The sequence below is a fragment of the Neopelma chrysocephalum genome, unplaced genomic scaffold (genome assembly GCF_003984885.1).
Source record: "Neopelma chrysocephalum unplaced genomic scaffold, ASM398488v2 Primary Assembly neopelma1_84, whole genome shotgun sequence".
NCBI classification, from domain to species: Eukaryota; Metazoa; Chordata; class Aves; order Passeriformes; family Pipridae; genus Neopelma; species Neopelma chrysocephalum.
The window spans coordinates 7,984,830-8,006,397 of record NW_020897746.1 but is presented as its reverse complement, the minus strand read 5'-3'; the positions used below and the strand labels follow the sequence as shown (position 1 = coordinate 8,006,397).

General features: G+C 47.4%; 1 long non-coding RNA gene across 4 annotated transcripts in view; it reads right to left on the bottom strand.

Moving 5' to 3' along the window:
• Positions 1-1,393: 1,393 nt before the first annotated feature.
• Positions 1,394-21,568, bottom strand: part of LOC113971707 — a 33,995-nt gene continuing 13,820 nt past the window's right edge. For 2 of the 4 annotated variants that reach the window (XR_003535625.1, XR_003535628.1), the window contains exon 2: positions 1,394-4,172. This is a non-coding gene — a long non-coding RNA (uncharacterized LOC113971707). Of the gene's footprint in view, positions 4,173-20,055; positions 20,087-21,282; positions 21,371-21,568 lie in introns of those variants that run through there. The other 2 variants (XR_003535627.1, XR_003535626.1) reach the window with 2 other exon arrangements.

Here is a 21,568-nt window from a genome sequence, read left to right as displayed (position 1 = left end):
GCTCAGGGAACCTCCTTCCATGGGAACATGGCTGCAGGGATGCACCACTGCTCCCTGGTCTAGGTTGGGTTAGAGCTACTTACACACAGCACACGCTTCAGACGTAGGAGATAGTCATTCAAGCCACCTGACATAACTGATCCACAGCAAGGATGATAAAACCCAACCAACCAGTTCCTGCTCGTGCCTTTAAACCGAGCTCGGCCCAGCGGCACGTCAGGGGTGTCTCTCAGGAGGGCCAGACCCTGGAGGACGTGTCCTCAGCTCACAGAGAGACCATCAATCAAGAGTGTGCCTTCATCCCTGGCTATTTTAATCACTGGTGAAATACACAGGCAGTTCCCACTCCTAAAAATGGTATTTGACTCCAATGCACATGATTTCCTTTGGCTTCCTTTCCCCAATTAAGCGTGAGCTGTAACTACTTTGAAGTCCACATGCTGGGATCCAGAGATTTGCTTCTCATCCGTCATGGAGCAAAAGTCTTGGTACTACACACAGCACAAGATCCGTGGCACCAGGCATAAATATCAGAATATTCTGTAATTGGAATGTGGGGACTGTGGAACCTCTGTTGTGCCAACAGACCTGGTGGGCAAAACCTGTCCTGTGCAATGGCACTGAGCCCCACTGCTCCTTTTCTGGTCCACTTCGTTATGTGATGACTGAAAATGCTTCTTGGATATGCTGGCACTAATTAGGATGTCAGTCTGTTGTGGGAGAAGTGAATGAATCAGCAGAAGTGGAAGTAGGAGTATATTTGCAGGTAGGCTGTAGGAACCACTAAGTCTTTGATTTTTCCTTTAAGAATGCTGGGCAAAAGTCACTGGAAGTTTAAGTAAAAAACAAATTGCTCCTCCACAGATTCAGGAGCACAGTGAATCCTTGCACCACTCAGCTTCTCTCGAGGCAGGTGAGCAGCCTGAGGGGCCTGGGGGTGTTCAGAGGAAACTTCATCACCTTCCCTTAATTGCAGACTAATAAATAAAGGCATCATGCCCAGCTCCATGGGCCTACTGGTACCCTGATTTACAAACTGGATGCTGCATCTCTGAATTCTCTGCATGCTTTGTCTGTGAACATTCTGGTATTGAGCTTAAAGAATTGATCTGAGTCTACAGATAGAATAAGTGAAGTTCACAGCAATATGAACTTAAAAATACAGAGGAGGTTTTGCAGGTACATGAGTCACCAGGGACCCCTTCAGGTTTTGTCACACTGAGTCAGGTCATGGGCACCATGACAAAAAGCCAAGAGGACAACTGACAATGATAATGTGGGGTTTGACTCATTACACCCAACTGTGTTATTTACCTAGAATACCATGATTTTTTTCTTCTCTCTTTAATAGTCAGGAAACAGCATGGGGGTTTTTTTTCTTATTTTTTTTTCTTTTTTTCCCTTAAGCTGCATCTAAAGCAGCATCAGCCTCAGTAAAGAGAGGACTTTCTGACTGCCAGCCTTCCAGGTTAAGAGACAAATCCTGCTCCAATGACATAACAAAGTTTTTGAGCTTGATGTTGCAGAGAAAGGCACAGTCACACTGTCCTACATCAGCTGATGAGTTTGTGGTGCAGGGAAGTCTCCTCACCTTGCTGGGGGGTTGTTTTGGTTTTCCTCTTTAAAAAGTGCCAAATATCAACCTTTGAAGGCCAGGCAATACAAACTGGGCACCAGAACAGGGTCCAGCTCGTGTGAAGGCTGGCCCAGCCATCCCACTGGAGAAGGTCCAGTTTCTTTTCCACCAACGCCCGCAAATGTTCTCTTAGTTAAACGTGGCTAATTAAAAAGACAAAGCCCAATAAGGACCTGTTACAGCTAGAGGTTCCTTGAGAGCTTGGATTTCTTCAGTCTTGCTGAAAACCAAAGGTATAAATTATGATAAAAGTTTGCCTAAATAAAAATATTTCCTCACTGAAGCAGCTATTTATCTGAAACTACAGCAAAGTACCACAGGGCTTCAGAAAAAGAAATCAACAAATTTGCCTGAAAAATGTATTTCCTGCACTTGTTTTATTCCATGTATGTATGTGGCTGGCATACAATTTCTGTTTGATTGAATGTACCACATTAAACTGCTCTGGACAGGAGCTGTGCCCTGACAGCAGCTGATAATGGTGCAGGGCAGTTCAGCAAGTGTCCCCTGCAGTGGGAGCCTCCTTGCAGCCTGCAAGGCATGAACAGAATTGCTTGTACCTGAAGAGAAATTTAACTTTTTTTTTCTTTTCCCTGTTGGGATCTCACCCTGCACTCTTTGCTCTTTGCTGCCTCGGGTCTGTTCTCTGTGGGCTGTGGTAACCCTAGTACTGATCTGGATGCCCTGCACCTTCCAAAGATGTGAAAAGCAGCTCAAATGGTGGCTCAGGTGTAGTTCATCTGCTGTTACCTGTTTTTCAGGAAACAGTGTGTTCATACAAGTACCAGGGCATTTTATTTCAGCAGGGCCTATTTTAATGTTCATACTGCTTAGCACAGACTGGGGATGGCAACTTCAAGGAAGTCTGGGGCAGTGCTTAACTGCAGTAGAAGCTGATGGCATCACCTGAGGCTGAGTTTGAAAAAAACCCATGATTACCTGCATGTACTTTTCAAACACCTTTATTTTAGGTATTTTATTTTTCAAGCTAAATTGGAGGTCCTCAGTGATGCTGAATCTTAAAAAGAAAGAAAACTAAAACCAGTCAGATTTGCTCTTGAAGTCTTGGTGGCCTAACCTGGGCACTGAGAAATGGATTCACGGGTCTGCTGAGAATGTCCTGAAGTGTTAAAGAGGGACTAGCAGGGCTGGATCCCACTGCAGGATGTGCACAAGGAATCCTGCATGTGATCCCCTGGCCACGTACCAAGTGTCCCTACAGACCTCTGCTGCACCAGCCCTCCACTCTGACAGGCAGTGTAGCAACTGGGAGAGCTGCTTTGGGAACACATCAGATAAAAATAGCCCCAAACCCCCGTGCTCTCCTCTTCACCACGTGCAGTCACACACAGGAAGGGTTCCATCCGCAGAGGCTGTACAAGATGGAATGGGATAAGCAGGCAACTTGCAGCTTGCCTTAAGGAACGAGACACAAAGTTATAAAGCCCTGGAAGAGCTTGTCAGACATTTATACAGGAGTTCCTAGAGCAGGTAAGAAAAAGATCCACTCATCAGGGCCCTGGCTGCAGGAGGAGCTGCAGGAATTGCTCTGTGCACATCCTCTGTTAGAGGTTCCAGCTCGTCCTTCTGACTTTGAAATCCACAAGTGGGTTCTCTTCACAGCGGCAGAGCTGAGGTAGGAAGAAGCTGTGGAGGCATATTCCAGTATTTCAGGGCAAAAAAAGTGTTTATTTCAACAAATAAATATTCTTATTTAAAGTGGTGATATTAAAGGTAAAAATCGTAACATAGAAACTCATCCAAAAAAGTTACAAACCCTTGTTCCAGATCTTCCTGTTTTCAGCACAAAGAATATTCCAGGAGACTGTTGCTCTGCAGCCTGTTAGCAGAGGAGGTGATTTGGTCCAGTTGACTTGGTAGAACCAGAATCAGAACAAATTAAACTAATTCCATCCACCCATCTTGCCAAGGAAACATTCAAGCCCTTCCATCTCATTTCAGTATCCAGTGAAGACATGAGAGCTGCTGGATGGGGAAATCCTTGTGGAGAGGAGCTCTGAAATGAGGCAGTCTCAGAAATCAAAGGTGTCAAAGCAAGGAGTCCTGACACAAACAGTTCCCAAAGTGTCACGTTCCTGGAACCAGCAGGCAGGGAAGGACACTCTGGGACAGTCCTGCAGGGCCTGGAGCAGCCCAGGTTTCTTTGTTCCCAGCTGGTTGAGCAGTATCCATCCTTCCCTGATAGCCAGGGGCCTTCCTTGTGCCCATTGTCTGTCTTATTTGCCACACAGTCACTGGGGCAAGGATTGTCTCTTAGGCTCTGCTTACACAGCAGCTGCCGGCTCGGGAATAGCTGCAGCAGGATGACTCCATGTGAACACTCATTCCACAGGCAGGATGACTCCATGTGAACACTCATTCCACAGCTCCTGGTTCATACCATACCTTAAGTGGAGCAGCCTCAGTGTGTCACTGTGCCTTACAAAGTTAAGCGAGACCTGGGACTCAGTTCAGGGTTTCTAGTCACTTCTCCTTTATAGAGAATTCAGCTTTAGGAAAAGCACTTGAAATGCTCCTGAGAATGACAAATAACACATGAGTAAATCCTGCTCCAAAACCATAAAACCCAATTAAAAAAAAAAAAAGGCATGCACTTCTAATCTAATCTATTGGCATAGGCATATAAAGCAGAATTAATTGATAAACATATAATTAATTGATAAAAATCATAAAAGCCATAAACAAAGCCTTTTCAAAAGGTAATGAATGAGTAATCCAAGCAGACAGTGTGAAAGGCCTGTTGCTGCTGTGGGGCCAGACTAATTTGACTATCCATACCCTAGGGTAGAGTTATTAAAGGATAAAAGCTTTGAACATTGTTGCAGAGTTCAATGAAAATAAAAACTTTTACTCAACATATAGAAGCTCTCAGAAATGCAAATGAAGTGTTAGAATGCATAAAGATGGCAAATAATTAAATATTATGGTTCTGTTTAACAAACTGCTTCTTTGCATGCAATTACTGCATCCTGGGCTGGTCTGAGAAAGAACAGGAATGAAGCTCAGAGAAAGGAGCATGAGCAGAGACCTGCAAGGACAGTTTGCTGAAGGAGTAAAACAGGGAATTGGGAGTGGGGAATGGTTTGGGTAAGGGCTGTTTCTCTGGGGTTGGGTTGTGCATCTCCCTGCATTTCGCTCTGGTGGGGATGTGGGGAGGAAAGCACTCGGATTGTTTCGTTTCCCCATCTTTGTGTTCCAGTTCTCGTGCCCTGAGCGCCATACAGAGCACACACTCCACACCACAGGTCACAACACCACGTCCTTTTAGTTCCCCTCCAACAGAAACACTTTCCCCAGCCTGAAACCCCGCTCCCACTTCCCAGCCATCCTTCCCGATGCCGCCTGCCCTTCCGTGCTTGCCCAGCCCCGAGTGCTCGTGCTTCCCTTCCAGGCCTCCCCATGCCGGAGGTCACAGTTGACCATTGCAAGAACAATAAGGATTTTTAGGGGCATTATGACTGGGTTAGTAAAACACAGCTGCCCCTGAAAGTCCCTCATTTTTCTTGCTGCCGCTCAGTCCGTCCCTACGAGGGCAGGGTCTGGCAGGGTCCTTTCTCTCCAGCACGGCTGTGCTATCTCACGCTGATGTGCCCAGGAATACCCAGGAACACCCCAGTCCCAGTGCCCAGGAACACCCCAGTCCCAGTGCCCAGCCCACACGGCAGCAGAAGGTGTGGAAGTGCTTTGTCATCCCTGTGGGCTCCTCCTCAGTGAAGGCTGTGCTGAGTTTCAGCTGTGCTGAGTTTCAGCGTCATGCCAGATGGCTCGTCTGTCACTCACTGGGAATGCCACCAAACAGAGGAATGCCACCAAACAGAGCCTGGCACAGCTATCTGCAGGCAGCCCTGGAATACCCAGCCACCGGGGCAAAAGGCAGGAATGCCTTGTCCTACAGATACTCGTGGTACTGGCTCTCAGGTGAGCTACTGCTGCTTTGTCCAGGAGAAGTGGAGCCCCAGGGCTGACGGACCTTGCACGTCCCACACTCCTGTGTCATAACCCACGATCCTTGGGGCACTCAGAGCTCCCCAGGGCACTCAGAGCTGCTCAGCCACAGCACCCAAGTCCCGGTGGAAGAGCTCACATCCATCTCCAGAAACAGTTGCTTTTAATTAATTAATAAAGCTGGGATTTTAATGAGGGAATTACTACTGATTTCTCAACAACTCAGCTTTAAGTAATAGCTGAAAAAGATCTATACATTTACAACTCAAAAGGTGCCAGGTATTTGGCTGGGAATTTTCAACCCTCATTCACAAGTCCTCCTGGAAATCCCAGCCCAGCCCAGCATGTCCTTTGGGCAAGGAGTGACATTTCCCTTTTATTGGATCAGTACTTTGAATTTCATGGCAGAGGACCCAACACAAAGTACAGGCAGATTCCCACAATTCTGCTCTGTTGTTTCCCTATAAACTCTCTCTGTAGAGAGCTGATGTGAGCCCCTTCCCGTGGTGGGCTTGCAAATATCCCTGCAAGCTGCTGCCCTTGAGAGGGACTTTGTGACATGCCTGAGGGCTTTCAGGAGTTTCAGAGTGTTCAGGAGTTCAGAAAAGCTCTCAGGGGTTTTCTTCTTTCCTCCTCCCCCCTTGCAGAAAAAATATCACATCACATCCCTCAGCAAGGAGCTCCTTTCCCCAGTTCCTGGTTACAGGCTGTGAAGAACAAAGTGGTTGAGTGTCTCTGAAAGGCTGAGATGTGAGATGTGAGTGGCAGCACTGGGATCTCTGGAGCAAAGCATCATGTTCGGAGCTGTTCACATGTGCCATCTCCAGGGACACACACACAGCTGGTGTGGCCACTCTGAGGCTCGGGGAGTCACACAATACAGTACAACACAATACCAGTATCCTCACCCATCCCACAGGGGATGGTTTTCCACGGTAGCAGTCAACCTGGCATCCAAAAACCCCGGAAACCCTCTCAGAACTGTACAAAGCCGCACCTTATTTTCATCTAGAATTTCTTCTAGGGCTTGCAAGTCAAGGGAAAACAAACCCCGTGCCCTGATTTGGTAATAAAACATGAGCCATGATTTGGATCCAAATATTATTTGCATCTTTGAAAAAGTTACAACAGCAGTATAATAATAATTTTTAAAAAAGCAGCAGGCCTCTGAATGCTAATGACGTTGGTGTCCTAAATGAAGCATAAAAGCCAGAGCCTGTGAGAAGCAGAGCATGAGTCAGAGCGTCAGCAGTCCCACACTGAAAGCAGCACTCACGGCTGCTTCATTCATTTAAGGAATCAATTCCTTTGTAATGAGCATCAAGTAGTTTTTAGGACTAAAATGAAAATGAGATGCATGCTGTTATTATTATTTTCAAAAGTTCTTTTTTTTTTTCTTGGATTGACAATAAACAAGTCTTTGTAGTTGGAAGGAGCCCCAGGCAAGGACCAGGTCCCTGCAGCACTGGCTGCTGTACCATCATGGAAGAAAATCTGAGGAGCCCCTGCCCTAGGGAGACCACAACCTCCCTGGCAGCCAGGACCCCACCAGGAGCAGGCTGAGCACAGCCAGGGCACGGAAAAGCTGGGGTTGTTGCAGATTGGTGCCTGGGCAGGCTGTCTCACCCGCGATTTTATTTTACTCGCATTGGGTCATTGGCAGAACCCGGCGAGGATGGGCGTGTGCTGCTCTAGGGAACAGCCTTCATGGAGGCTTTACATGTTCCCTCTTGGATTGCAAAGGCAGCAAGAGGCTGTGTGCTACAAGGAGAGGGAATCCTGCCCAAGCTGCTCTCGGCTCCCTGCTGCCCCAGTTCCACTTCTAGATAAAGCACAACCAGATTCTGATCTTTAGAGCTCACACCTCTGGGTTACACTCGTCCTAACACGGTGATTTGGGTGATTTTTGATGTGTTGGATCTGAAACTCAGAAAATGCGAGAGCAACACAAAACCAAAGCAAAGGTAGAAAATTACTGCAGTTTCTAGAATTCTTCCAGCTTTAGTCATCGAAGGGGATTGTTAGAAACGGACAAAGGGCTGTTTCCCTTAATTTTTTTAAGTGTGAATTTTGTCTTGACAGTTTCCTTTCAGAAACAAAAATTGAAAACAAATTGTCCCATGCACAAAACAAAGGGACAGATCCTCAGCTGGAATGGACTGGTATAACCAAGTGAATAACACCCACTCACAGGAGAGATTCTGGGCCTTTTAACAGCAGCTGCCGATCCTGCTCTGCCCGGACAAGAGCTTCAGCCCCTGGGTTACATGGCAGCAGTGCTGACTCCATGTAGCTTGGAAAAGATGAAGGGCTGCCTTCAGAGCAGCTGAAAACACAGCAGGCCTCCAAGGACTCCGGGACTGTACACTTCCCAAACCTGGAGCTGACTCCAGGTGCATGAGCCAGCGGACACAACAGCACGAAAACAACCACACCAGCATGGCCCTGAAACTAAAGAGCTGCTCTGGAGAAATGCTGGCAAAGCAGCCTTCCAGAAACCATGACTGGTGGGGTTTGCTTTCTGAAACGAGGCATGGCCCAGGTTTTTCTCTCAAAACCAAGGCTGATCACCATCTTGAAAATTACATGGGCAGTCCCCAAGAAAATATTAACTGTGCAGCACAGAACAAATGCACGGTGAACTGGGATCCTTCCCAGCCAGTCCTGCTCCCAGGAGAGACTGTGGCACAGCCCAACTGCACCCTGTGCTTGGGGAATGCTGTCAGCCATGAGCCAGTTACTCGGAGCAGCAGCTCCTGGCTTTGGGTCCTGCCAGCATGAACAGTGACCCTCGCTGGGCTGTCCCTGTGCAGGCCCAAGCGGCTCCAGAGGTGCTGATGAGAGCTGGGTTCATTCATCTCCCTAACCCAGAAGAAAACAAAAATACACACATTAGGAAAATTTGGGAAGTGTCTCCCTTTGCCAAGGAATAGCCAACATCCCCATTGCCGCTGTCTCCAGCAGCGAGAGCTGCCCGGCTGAGATTCCCACCCACATGGATCCAGCACAGTCCCCTGGGAGAGCCAGTGCACAGGGGGTGCCCTGCCTGGGACCCTAAAGTGAAGGAACTTGAGCACTGATGGAAGAGCACCCATTCTCCAGGGCTGTCAAAGGGTGGGTTTGGCCACATGCATTTGACATTTCCTCTTTCTTTGCAATCCTCAGTTTGGAGTGTCGCTTTTTTCTCCCACTCCCAACATCAGCAGAGGAGCTGGAAAGCCAGAGTTATTTTTAGGAGATGGTACATTTAGGCCCTGTTAATCTTGACTGGGTCCCTTTGAAAATGGCAAGGTTGGATAATCAAACACATTACACAGACTTTCCATGGAGCTGCTCTGCAAACCAGCCTCCCACCGTTCAGATACTCAGGAGTCAATAGTTCCAAGAGGAGCTGTTTGATGCTGCCCTGGTTTGGCTCACTGTGGTGACCTCACCAGCATTTATACACAGAGCCTTGGAGAACAAGCAAATTAAAGCAGCTGACTTAAAGTATATAAAATAAAACACTTAGTCATCAACAAGTCTTCTAGAGGCTGCCACATTACACTGGTCTTGAGTGGCAAGAGACCATAACCTGGCTCAGGCTGGCAAAGAAGAGGGTGGCAGTGCTGCCTGGTCAGATTGCCTGCATGTGGGCAAAACACACCCAGAGCAACTCAGAAGGGATCTTGCTGGTGTGATGACTAACATACTAAACTGGCTGGCACCAGGACGGGTACAGGAAGGGGAGAACATGCCAGGGGAGGAGCTGTGGCTGGAAGAGGCTTCGTGGCTCCTAGAAAATTAAACAGGGCATGGCCAACCAGCCCAGTCTGGCCACCGCTGTCCTATTAAAGTCTCGGCCACCAGAAGAAGGGGGAGGGCGCATCCAAACAGCCTGTTGATACTGGTCCCTCGCTCATGCTGACTGTCAGACCATGTCCAGGACTGGCTGGAGGAGTCCCAGGCCATGGTTGTGCCCAGGACCACGCTCAGCATAGAGCCCTCAGTGCTGGGCTCGCTGGTGCAGCTGTGAGCCAAGGCTCTGGCACAGGGCACAGCAGTGCTGGAGAAGCCCACGCAGGCTGGAAGGTGGAGGGATGGCAAGCAGCAGTGCACAGATTCCTGCTGGCTCCCAGAGGAGTGTGTTACCACAGAGCTGTGCCTGGACTGATCACCGACAGGAAAACAGCCACGCTGCTGGCCACGACCTGCCAGCACTGCCTTTAGTTCTGGGCCTGCCTAGGCTCTGACCACCAAGGTAAGAGAGAAGCTGCCAGAGCAGAGGGGCTGCCTGGCTTGGGCTCTGCTGGAACAGAGTCTGGTCTGGACAGCATTAAGGGAAGCAAAAAGTTATAGGAGAGCAGCAGGAAATTACTGAGCGAAAGGGTTTTTTAAATCATTTCTCTTCAAACAAAACTAAGGCATTACCATGAGGTAAATGGCCACACCTTGCTACTTACACAGCTCTGCTGACAAGACCAGCTTTTCCGTAGTTATTCAAATCTAATGAGTTCTGGGTGCCTAACTCACTCTTTTAAGCTCATTTTCGAACTCCAGCCAAAAATCACTTTCTGATTCACCACTTTCTCAGGCACACCAGTACTCAGAGACTGCCTGCAGGCTGGTACTGCGCCGTACAAAGTACATAAGCACAAGTTTAATTACTCCGTGGACCAGGGATGTGATTAATCGTTTGCTTTAAGTTAAGCATGTGCTTAAGCATGCTACTGACCTGGAGCTTTAAGTGGATCTGTCAGGTGTTCTGGTGCTCTCCATTTTCCAGTTCTTTGAGGTCCAATAAGTAGAAAGAATATAAGAATATTCTTATGGTCATACGCTCTAAAGAATTCACCCCAAGTCCAGTTTCTGACTTTTTAAAGTCAGAAACTTTGGACTTATTCTCCCCATGTTTACACCAATATTGATTATGGGCATTACAATAGTAAGTATATGCTCAGAATGTAGCGGCATTAAACCAGGAGCTAATTATTGTCATTTACAAGCTTTTAAAAAGCATCAGGCTTAGGTTTTACTTCAGGTAAGAACTCAGATTAATTTCATTTGCACACTTTGTGGATTCGTCCCCTTATGTCTGAGCAGTGTACAAAGTCCTAAAACAATTATGAAGCATATAATTAAAACTATTGCCCCTGCTAGCAGTGGACTCATCGTATAGAAGAACTCAAGCATGAAATGTGCATCAGCTATGGGTGGTCACGTAAATTCACATTTCATTACCCCCAGCGTACATGATCCTGGGGATTTTTTTCACTGCGCTTTTCCACCTTTCCAGCAAAGGCTTACTCCCAGTTCATAAAAATTTAGGAAGGTCAAATTGCATCCATTCCCCTGGGAGGAGCAAGCAGAGGAGACTGGGACCTGAAGGCTTCACTTTTTTTTTTGTTGTTGTTGTTGTTTTAAGGAACAACTGCCCCTTTTATGCCTCAGGAAATCCCCGCTCAGGGAGCCGGGATGGAGTGGCCAGAGCGGCTTCTCGAGGCAGGCGTGTGACCCCCGTGCACTGCCAGCATCCCCACGGCAGCAGCACCCACCCCAAGTGCCCCAGTAACACTGACATGTAACATGAACAAGCCAAGAGGCTTCAAACCGGAGCAAAGCATGAGCAAATCGATTTTCAACAACCGAGGGAGAGCACAGAGGGTTTGGTTACAAGCAAGGAGGCACGTGCCTCTGGAGGAGCCTTCCTGGAGGAAGAAAACAGATACAATAATTGATAAACGTTTTGGCTGCTCCTCCTAAATAATCCCGTCACATGTTCTGCCTTGCCAGTACATTCATGAAAAGTGCCTATTTTGGATACTGGGTCACAACAGAGAAGAGACAGAACCCCACAGTTCCCTGAGAGATACACTCACTCTTCTCGCAGCACTAGTATGGTGACCTCAAGTTTTTAAACTAAATTGCTCTCTGCTTAAGATGTTGGCCTTTTGTTGGAAGTTTACAGCTTTTTTTGATAGAAAACACAGTAAAATCCTCCACGGAAAATGAAGTTTACATTACTAGGGAACCCAGCCTTAGTGCTGCAGGTGTGGGGGAATTTACATGATTTTTTCTCTCATTTCAGCATTACTTCTCACTGGTAACTCTGAAATGTTTTTCTAAAGGGACCAGCTTGCCAGGTACAGGTTCAATAACCACTAGAAATGCCCACTGGGTTTGGGTCCAACTCTAAATATCCAGAAGCTCTTTACAGCAGTAAGTCCCAGGATCACTTCCCTCATTTGCCGAATGTAGTTAATTGAACTAGACAGGATTTGGCAACATGACACTGAACTAATGCCCTTAAAATTGCTGATAGTTTAGAGCCATAAGAACAGATTAGAGAAACCCAATTCACTTGCCATAAAGATTGAAAGAAAGCCACAGCAACGTTCAGAAATGCTGAATGCTGCAGGAACACCCTGGTGCTGGTGCCTGCGGGTGCTCAGTGCCCGACCACCTGTTACAGGAGCAGCTTCTCACCTGCAAGTTTTACACCTCTCACATCAAAGCCACCAAGCAAATCTAAGAGTTAAGTGAAATCTTAACAGTTAACTGAAAGAGTTAAGTGAAATATTAAGCATCTGTGACTCAAAGCTGATTGTACAAGCTTCCTGGTTAGTGCCATAAGAGCTGTAGGTGGAGGGTGCTGTCTCCCATCCTCAGGTGTAAACTCGCCCAGTGAGACACCCTGACCCTGGAGCCACCTCCCCTTTCCTTCTGCCTTGAAAGAAAGTCCAGACCAAGGACCCACTTTTTAGGTTGATGAAGTTAACCAAACTCCATCTTAGGAGAATTAGGAATCATTTTGCCAGATACTTCTGATGAGACACTTCAATGAGAATGAGATGTTATCAGTTAATGCTCTGCCAGTGCCCAGATTTATGATTGCTGTTCAATACTGCAAGGGCTGCACCAGAAATGCTTGGGAAAAGGGGAAATTCTATCCCTCTGAAAATACTATTAACAAACAAGAGGCTTCTGGCTGTCAGGTAGTAGCTCAGCAATGCTGCTTACATTCAAAGCCATGCCTGGAATAGTCAAGTTGTAGCAAATTTCATTAAAAGAAAATCTTTAGTTGCTGTGGAAATCGTTCTGGTGGGAGATTATGTCTGGAGGCCGTATTGGGGTGTACTGCATTTCTTTCACCTGCACTGAAGTGTTTCCTTCAGGGTGTGGATTGACTCAAGGGGGAAAGGAGAGAAGAGAGGAAGAGCTCAGTCACCACATCGATCCCATCATCTCCTGTGCACTGCACAGGCCACAGGCAAGAGAGGCAGCAGAGGGAGCATAAGATCCTGGCCATGGAGCTGGGGCTCTACAGAAATCCTGCTTTATATGTATTTTTAAGCACCTAAATCCTGCTAGCTGCCTGCAAACAACTAAGTATAATTTGACATTACTGTAACACTGATAGCTGGCTAATTAAAAAAATGTTTCCGGTTGGAAAACAAAGTTATAAAAGGTTTGAAAGCGACAATTTCCAAACAGTTATGAACATACTGCTATGAAATGATAGAGTGCTCGTGGCTGTTTGTCTGAAAACATTACTAGTCACCAAAATTAGAGCACAGGACAAATCCTGGGCTGGTGCAGATCAAGAGATCTCCACTGGCTTACAGGAGATGTTTTATTTAGCACTGGGCACACCTGCTGTTTCTTTGGAGAGCTGTAAATTCATTCTGTGATGTAGGCAATCTGCAAATCCAAATTATGTATTTTAAGATTAAACTATCAAATGTTTTGAAATTAAACTACAGTTTGTGTTCTTTTTGAAGGCAATAGTACCTTAATGGTATAAAGACATCCAAAACTTTATGTAACTAGTATTACATAACGCCTTAGACTGGCTCATAAGCATTTTCCTTACTCTGGATTTGTTATATTTTTATTTGGGGCATGTGAAACCACTTGCTGTACAAGTGCATTTATTCACATGGGGCTGGGCTTGGGGGGGAAGAGTTCATTCTGGTGGGAACTCGAAGGAGAGAAACTTATTGCTATGTTTGCAAAGAAACACTGTCAGAAAAAATGTTGGTTCATTGTGTCTCACTGCCCTCGATGGCCATTGATACAGCAATTAAATTAAGCCCTGGAAGGGGGCTAGAGATAAGTATTAGTTTTAAAGGCTGAGTGCTCGCAGCCCCTCCAACTGCTTATAGCATTAATGCCATAAATATGTGTGAATGTTCTCATTCAGGCTGTAATTTATTCCCCAAAGAGATGCAAAACTAGCTCAAATACACTGCAAGAGAACCAGACTCTTCCAGTGAAGAGAGTGCAGTGTGTGAATCCTGGGGCTAAATTTAGGCTGGGACTTGGAGTAATTCTGATCTCAGAGTAGCACTCGGAGGTGCAGCTACAAACACTGTGCAATGATTCAGTGAAGTGCTGCTCCTTTGTTACAATCTATTGTGGATGACATTTTGGGAGCTCTCTACCGACTCAGATTTAAGAAGTTCAGCTTATGTTACTCAGTTGAATTTCGTTGTTCAGTGAAATAGTTTAGGAAAAAAAACCCCTTCATTTAAGTAGTTTTTAAAATGTGGATTCAAACTGGTTCTGGGGTGTGTAAAACAGCAGACATTCTTAGTATATTGAAAGCTTTATGTAAAACGCTGTTAAATGTACTGCTGAATAATCCACAACATGGGTACTGTAAATATCTGATTATGTTTTTTCACAAATTACATTATTTGTTTGGTTTTATGGTCCAAGGAAAACTAAAATGGGCAAGCTCGTTTGTGATTGAGCACCTTTCTGTTCCTTGTTCTGTACAACTGTTATATTTGCATGGGAATGTTTTCCTCCTCCAGAAATATTTCCTTCAAAATTAACAGATAAAGTCACAATTATACAAAATATCTCTGTAGTCAAAGTAGATTTTGTAATAAAAAATAACTTTAAATGCAACTAAGACTTCAAGTCTGCTTTTATGGTATCCTTCAGGTGTAAAATACACCCATAATGCCAAAATTGAGGAAACTTTTATCTTTCATAAAAAAATCAAAACTGCATTTACAGTTTTAAATCAAGCATATTTTAACTGAACTACATTTAAATTCTTCTTTATGAAACAATCTCTCTTTTCATACAGGATTTTTCATGCATATTCTGGCTCCAAAGCTCAAAATCAGTTTGCCACAACTTGTTTCCCTGGAATTCATCAAAAGACTAAAAAGCCAAGTGCCAAGGAGCCGAGTTCCCGGCCACGGCACAAACTGTCCGACCAATCCCCACAGCCTGGAAAGTCCCAGTTCTCAGAATTAGCTGATGCTTTAAACAAGAGATCATAATCAAAATCATGATTCCTGACAAAGTCTCAATATTTCACCCTATAAATTCCTAATTCATTTTCCAGCATTCGTAGGTTCCTGCTGGCTCCACCCTCTCAAATATCAGCAATTGCTGCTGCTCTTAAAAGAAAATTCCACTTTGGGGAAACGTGATATTATTCCAGATGTTTTGGTATATGGCAGTTCAGTCTAACCCAACCTGATCATGGCTCTGTAACGCAGCTGAGCCTTGAACAGCTTCTGGAATTTATTCCTTAAACTACTGCACTTGCATTTTTGAATTTAACCCTACTGACAGTCATGCAACCAAAGCCCTGTTCTTCGTAACAACAGAGCCACTCCTAAAGAGGGTTTTTCCAAAAACATAAAACCATGACTAATTTTAGCAGGCCTTTGGGCCACTGTAGATCAGTTCCTACAGGCTGCTGATTGAATTAAAGTGTTTTAAATTGTGTTTCTCGCCATATTTTAAAAGAGATTTTGCTGAATGAAATCTGCTTTCAAAGTTTATAGTTTGAGGAAATTCCATACTTGGAACAGAGGAAAAAAAAAAAAGAAAAAAGTAAAGTGCATTTATAGAGATTCAAAACAGCTGTAAGAACTGGAATGTCACTATTTCATTTCATCAGATTTCACCAGGAAAAGGATGGGAAGAGCCCCGGCCATCCGGGACTGACCCCTTCACCAGACTGGACAGTTCAGGGTAACATTTGCTCCTCTAAACCAGTGTGCATTCCTCATTCCTCCATGGTCTGTCATCCACACCACGACTGCCCAGTAACTGCCTGAGCAAGACTCCAAAGCCTTGGTCAGATGGGACATTTTGTAATTAAAATAATAATAATGAATGACAACATTAGCAGGCACGATCTAGGCGTCAAGACTACAGTCCTGGACCTATAAATGGTGTCACTAACAAACCTGTATTGGGAAAATCCTGAAATCCTGCATGCTGCCATGGAGTGTGGGCAAGTCATCCACCCACGTGGATGTCCAGGACACCGGGAAGGACTTTCTGCCAAAGGACAGGAAGAATAAAGGCCTGTTGCCTGCTGCCACAGAAGGGAAAAACCAACAGCCTCAGCCCCCTAAACTGATAGGCTAAACCAATGTCCAAATAAAATTCAAGAAGTCTATCCGAAATCAAATCTACCAAGCAGTGTCTTGGAAATATTTTGATTATTCAGTGCTAAAGAAATATGCCATGAATCCATAGCCCACCAGTTATGCAGGGAAAAGGAAGCTGTCCCTGGACCAGCATCACCCTGGCTCATTTCCTTCAGTTTGCAGCCACATGATTTCTTTTCCATGCCACTGCTGGCTCACACCAAGGCCCATGGGAATGCACAGGCTGGTGGTGGGATCTGAAAGGCCCATTCTGCCCTCAGCAAGGAAGGGTTTCCCAGCGCCAGTGTCGGACACTCCCCTCTTTGGGATCGGAGCAGTTGAGATCCTCCTGGTAATATCACCACGTGCACCCTTCTCCCTGCTCACTCCAGAGCAGCCAAACCCGAGCAGAAACCTCTCTCCCAAGCAAAGATCACACCAGCAAAGGGGACAGTGCTGTGCCTTGGGAAAGCCACACAGATCCACCAATCTTCGTTTGACAGGGATGTCACTCGGACTGCGGGAAGGAGCCAAAGCCTCAGAGGTGCATCCCTGCCTGTGGACCAGCACCAGCCACCCTGCAGCCTCTTCTAGGCTCTCCTACCCTCCTCCTCCCCCCTCTGGGACTTGTCCCTTTTGGGTCCTCAGGAAGGGAAGTGATGAAATCAGCATGAGCTGGAAAGATTTTCCCAAGTGGGCCAGCATTAGGAAGGGAGAAGCACATTCCCTTCCACGTCTGGTTTGCTTCTGTGTGCTGGAGAGCTGGCACAGAGCACAGCCTGGGCTTGGGGTTTGCCATCTGCAGATGGAGCCAAGAGCAGAGGGGAAAGTGTCTGCAGCTGGGTGTTCTCTCACTGCCTCGCTCATCTGAGAGTTTGTCCTTACTAAGGGTGCGAGGCTCTAACACAAGTGTGTCCAGGCTGCTGTGAAAGGTCTGTACTGGACAAGAGAGCCAATACCAGGCCTGGTCTGACTCTAACCTGCCCCTGTTTATGTGTATTTGTAACCCAGACACCGCAGACTTGCTCTGCTCTGTGCTCTCCTGCAACTTAAAATACAACCCTGGCTCGAAGGTCTCTATTTGCAAACATAGAGGAACAGCGGTTCTTAAATTGCAGGCAAACATTTGACTTCACTCAGGGCAATTCAAAGAATAAACTGCACGAACCCCACCCTTCTGCCTAGATAGTTTTCTTTCAGGCCTTATCACAGATAAAATATGGCCCTTTTTTTTGTTTTTGAAGGAGTAGAACCTGCCAAATATTTACCAACTCTTTCAGAAGGCTGAAAATGTCACTCCTACAGTGTAATAAACTTCCCCGGAAAGGCCCTGATAAATAGAAAGCCTTGCTGTACTGCCCAGAACTAGTTTAGTGTGGCCCAAGTATTGCCAAGTCTGACTGACAAAGAAAGCATATTTGTACACACAGAAAGATTAGCAAGAGAGGCATAAAGTTTAGAAGTGAAAATAAAACAAAGCCCCATTATTAACCGGGGAGGGGGGGAATAATTGAATCTGCATCCCAGAGAGCACAGGACATTGTGAAAGCCTCAGAGCTAAAACAATAATTTAAGAGCTTGTCCACAACTTGCAGCAGAAGCTTGAACCATCTTCTTTAGCATTTGGAAAGTGCTAAACCATGGGCTGCCCCCAGCCCAGCCTTCAGAGCAATATTATTTAAAAATAAAATATTTTTACTTTGTAATTTGACCCACAAAAAGTCATTTGGGGCATAAGGGAATGTTCCCTTCCAGCCCGAACTTTAATTCAGAGAGAATGTTTAAACTCCACAGTGTAAAACAGATGCTGAGAAATGCATCTGCATTGTACTGTATGTTCTTTGGGCACAGACAGAAGTTGGAAAGTGCCTGTCAATGCAGTGTGTGCAGCTACAATCTAAATAATCCTAATAATGTAGCTGAATGGAGAAAAAAACCCACATTCCTCGTATCAGCCAGTCTGTCAACAGAGTTCTAGCAGCTATAGACAACCACATCCACACTAGTGCAAACAGATGAATGTTGCTTAAAAAATGTGTCCTTTCACCTTGGCAAATGCCATCTAAAAAAAAAATAAATCTAAAAGTGACTAGGGAGTTGGAAGCTCAAAAGTACACATTTAACAAGTCCTGCTGACCATAAAATGCTGAGCACTCACTCCCTCCAGAAGCCAGGCTTCCACTGACTCTTGACTGATGCACTCAAATGAAAAGACAGTAATTCAAACTATGCTACACAGTGCTCCAGAATAGGTTTCAGGGGAACAAAACTTGCCAGAGTTACTTAAAGGCAGGAAGAAATGAAATTGTTTCTGGGGAAAAAAAAAAATATCCAGATTATGTTAAACCTGACAGCTAAAGCACAGCACAGTTAAGAAACTCTCCTATGAAAGGGAAAACTTGAGTTTAGCCCACCAGCTAATCCAGGAGCCTGACCAGCAACACAACCAACCTCCACAAATCGCTGCTTGCCAGTGATACCTAAGAAGTTGCACAAGAAGCTGGAAGGAGCACGCTAAGGAGGCAGAGGAATCTGCTCCCCGGCCCCCCCGTTCACACCATTGGGTTTTAATGTTAATGATACGGCTCCGCGTGCCTGAAGTATTTTTACACTATGCTCGTCTTCTTGTAGCTCCGACTCGTTCCAGGGCGGATGATTAGAATCAGATTTCTGTGATTTCACTGCAGATTAATTTCGTTGAGAGCTACAGATCTGCAGGGAGCAGAGGGCTGCAAACAGGCCAGCAGAGCGGGTTTTAACGGGTTCTCTCCTAAAAGAGTAACAGTATCTTTGCCTTTACTCCTTAACTTTCACATACTTTTCCTTTTTCTGGCCACTAAACGAGTTCTTTGGGAAAACAGGCATATGGGGAAAAGAAATGTGCAGGAAGTTTCCCTTGACATCTTGATTTCAAAGAAAGCTCCCAACCAGTACTTTATGAACAGGTTTATGAAGAGAACAGGCCCAAGTAAGCCCTGACTGTGCCCGCTGTCCTTCATATCAAACAGACACCTGAGGGACTGAACACAGGAAACAATTCTGATCTGTCAAGGTCTGTATGTCCTGATGTGTGTCAGAGCAACAGCTATTAATACACGTTAGCATGCTGCACACAAGTGTTGGGATACAGAGGGCTGAAGAAGAAAAAAGTAGGCAGAGGTCTATAATAGTATTCGTGTTTTTTTCCTAATTGTAAAACAGTAAATATTGTTATTTTTATGGGCAATTGCAACAGAAAATTGCACTGAGAAGGGGGTTTGTTTGCAAAAATTTAATGGGAACAGAGTATAAAAGTTGTGATTCTATGATATGCAGTCTGCATACACACCTACAGAATGTAGACTCAAACATCAGAGGGAAAGTGAAATTCTAAGTGGCTCAAAAAAAACACACGGGAAGATTTTAATTTTCCATTTGCTTTTATAGACCTTAGCCATGAGAACAGTGTTGCCACTTGGCCTTTTTCCTTACTGGAGGTCAATATCATTGACTTTACAAGAGAGGAGTAAAAACATCGCTACATAAATAAAAAAAATTATGAGGACCCTCAAAATAATTCTAAGAAGTTAAAATGCAATGTAACATAACACAGAAGGGCACAGAAGTTATAAATACGACGCTATACAAGCCAAGAGTAATATACACACCCGGAGTTGTATATACACCGTGCCCAAAGAAGGAGCACAAACCGGTGTCTGCAGACGCGTGGTGTGCCGAATCCAAACCCGACAAAAAAGACGGAACATCGGAAGGGTGGGGGGTAAAAATGCTTAGGTGAGTAAGAGGAGAATTCCCGAGAGCCCGGCCACTCCGAATGGATGTGACTAGACTTATTAAAAAAAAAAAAAAAAAAAAAAAAGGAAAGGAAAAAGAAAACAGATGTGTTTTCTGAAAGTGAAAGCGGAGGGAAGGATGCACATGGTCCTGCGGGAGCGAAACCCGGCGCTCGCTCCCCGCCGAGGCAGGGCCGGGCACAGCGTCCTGCGAGCCGGGGCCGGGCCGCCAGCACCGGCGGGACGCGCACGTTCCAGGCCCTTTCGGAGGTGGAAGGAAACAAAATGCACTTACGGTTCGCGGAGAACCAGCTCCGTCCTCTGCCGGGCACCCGCCGGCCCCAGCGCCGGGGGAGTCGCGGACCCCGAAAGTCGCCCGAGCAGCGCCCGCCGAGCCCCCGCGCCGGGCCGGACCCGCTCCCTCAGAGCCCCCCGGTCGGACCCGCTCCCGCAGAGCCCCCCGGCCGGTCCAGACCCGCTCCCGCAGAGCCCCCCGGCCGGGCCGGACCCGCTGCCCCCGGGGCGGCCCCGCGCAGCGGCAGCGCCGCCGCCGCGCTCCGTCTTCGCCCTCTGCGCGCCCGGCAGGTCCCGGGAGCCGAGAACTGGGACTTTGTAGGCCAGTTGAATACACGAACCTCTCATCTCGCCCGCAAAGACCCAGCCCTCAGCTCGCCCATCAGGCGCAGGCGGCCACTGCACATCCCTATCTTTAACTGAGCCCCTTTCTCTGGCCGGTGCCCGCCACCAGCGCAGAGCCCCCGCCCCGGGGCCACCGGGGACCCCGCCGGAGCGGGGCCGTCCCCTCCGGCCGGGGCAGGCACGACCCGCGCCGCCCCCTCCCCGAACTTGCGAACCGGCCCGGCCCCGCTCCCGCAGCCGCCCCGGACCCAGTCCCGCACCTCGGGCCGGGCCCCGACGCCCATCGTGACTCGGCACCGCCGATCGCGACCCCGCTGCTGCGGGAACTTCGTGCGCGGGGAGTGCGGAGCGAATACACCAAACGGACAGAAAATCCCGAGCCCCCTCCGTTACCTGCTCTGAGAGAGGGGGGGACAAGGGAACGGGACTCGGGGGGCCCCGCGGCCGCTTCCCCGCCCAGAGCCGCAGGTCCTCGGGATTCCGCACGGGAAGGGCTCGGGCTGAGCCACAGCCGAGCGGGGAGCGGCAGCGGGCGGGCGGCCGCGCTCCCCTCGCCTGCCTCCCGCAGCCCAGCGGCTCGCAGATGGGTATTTAAACAGATATTGATCACGGTGGGATTTTTTCTACCCTTCCTCTTTGCCCTCGCAAAAGGCAAAATTAAAAAAAATATAAAATAAATAAAATGCGTTGCCACAAGGGACGTTGCAACATTTCTCTCGGCTTTTCAAACGCTGCGTTTGCCCCGGCGAGATTGAAGTGTCCCGACACAAGAGCAGCCCAGAAGTAGGGGAAAGAGGGGGGAAAAAATCAAAACCACCCAAAAGCAGAAGGAAAAAAAAATAATTAAAAAAAAGCCAAAATCCGACACCCAAAGCCATCAAACCGGAGAGAGACGAGCTGCTCCGCGCAGCGTTGCGGTCCCGGGCGGCGGGGCTCCCGTCCGGCGCGGACACGCGTCCCTCAAAAGTTCGCTCCACGTGTTGCGGCCGCGTCCCGGGAGGGTCGGCGCGGCCCCGCGCACCGGGGCGGTGCGGGCTCGCCCCGCCGCTCCCGCGCCGTTTAAGGAAGCGGCCAGTCCCCACCCCTGCGCCGGGCAGCTCCCGCCGCAGCCCGGCCCGGCGGCTCCGGCGGCTGAGCCGGGCTGCCCTGCCCGCCCGCCGCCCTGCCCG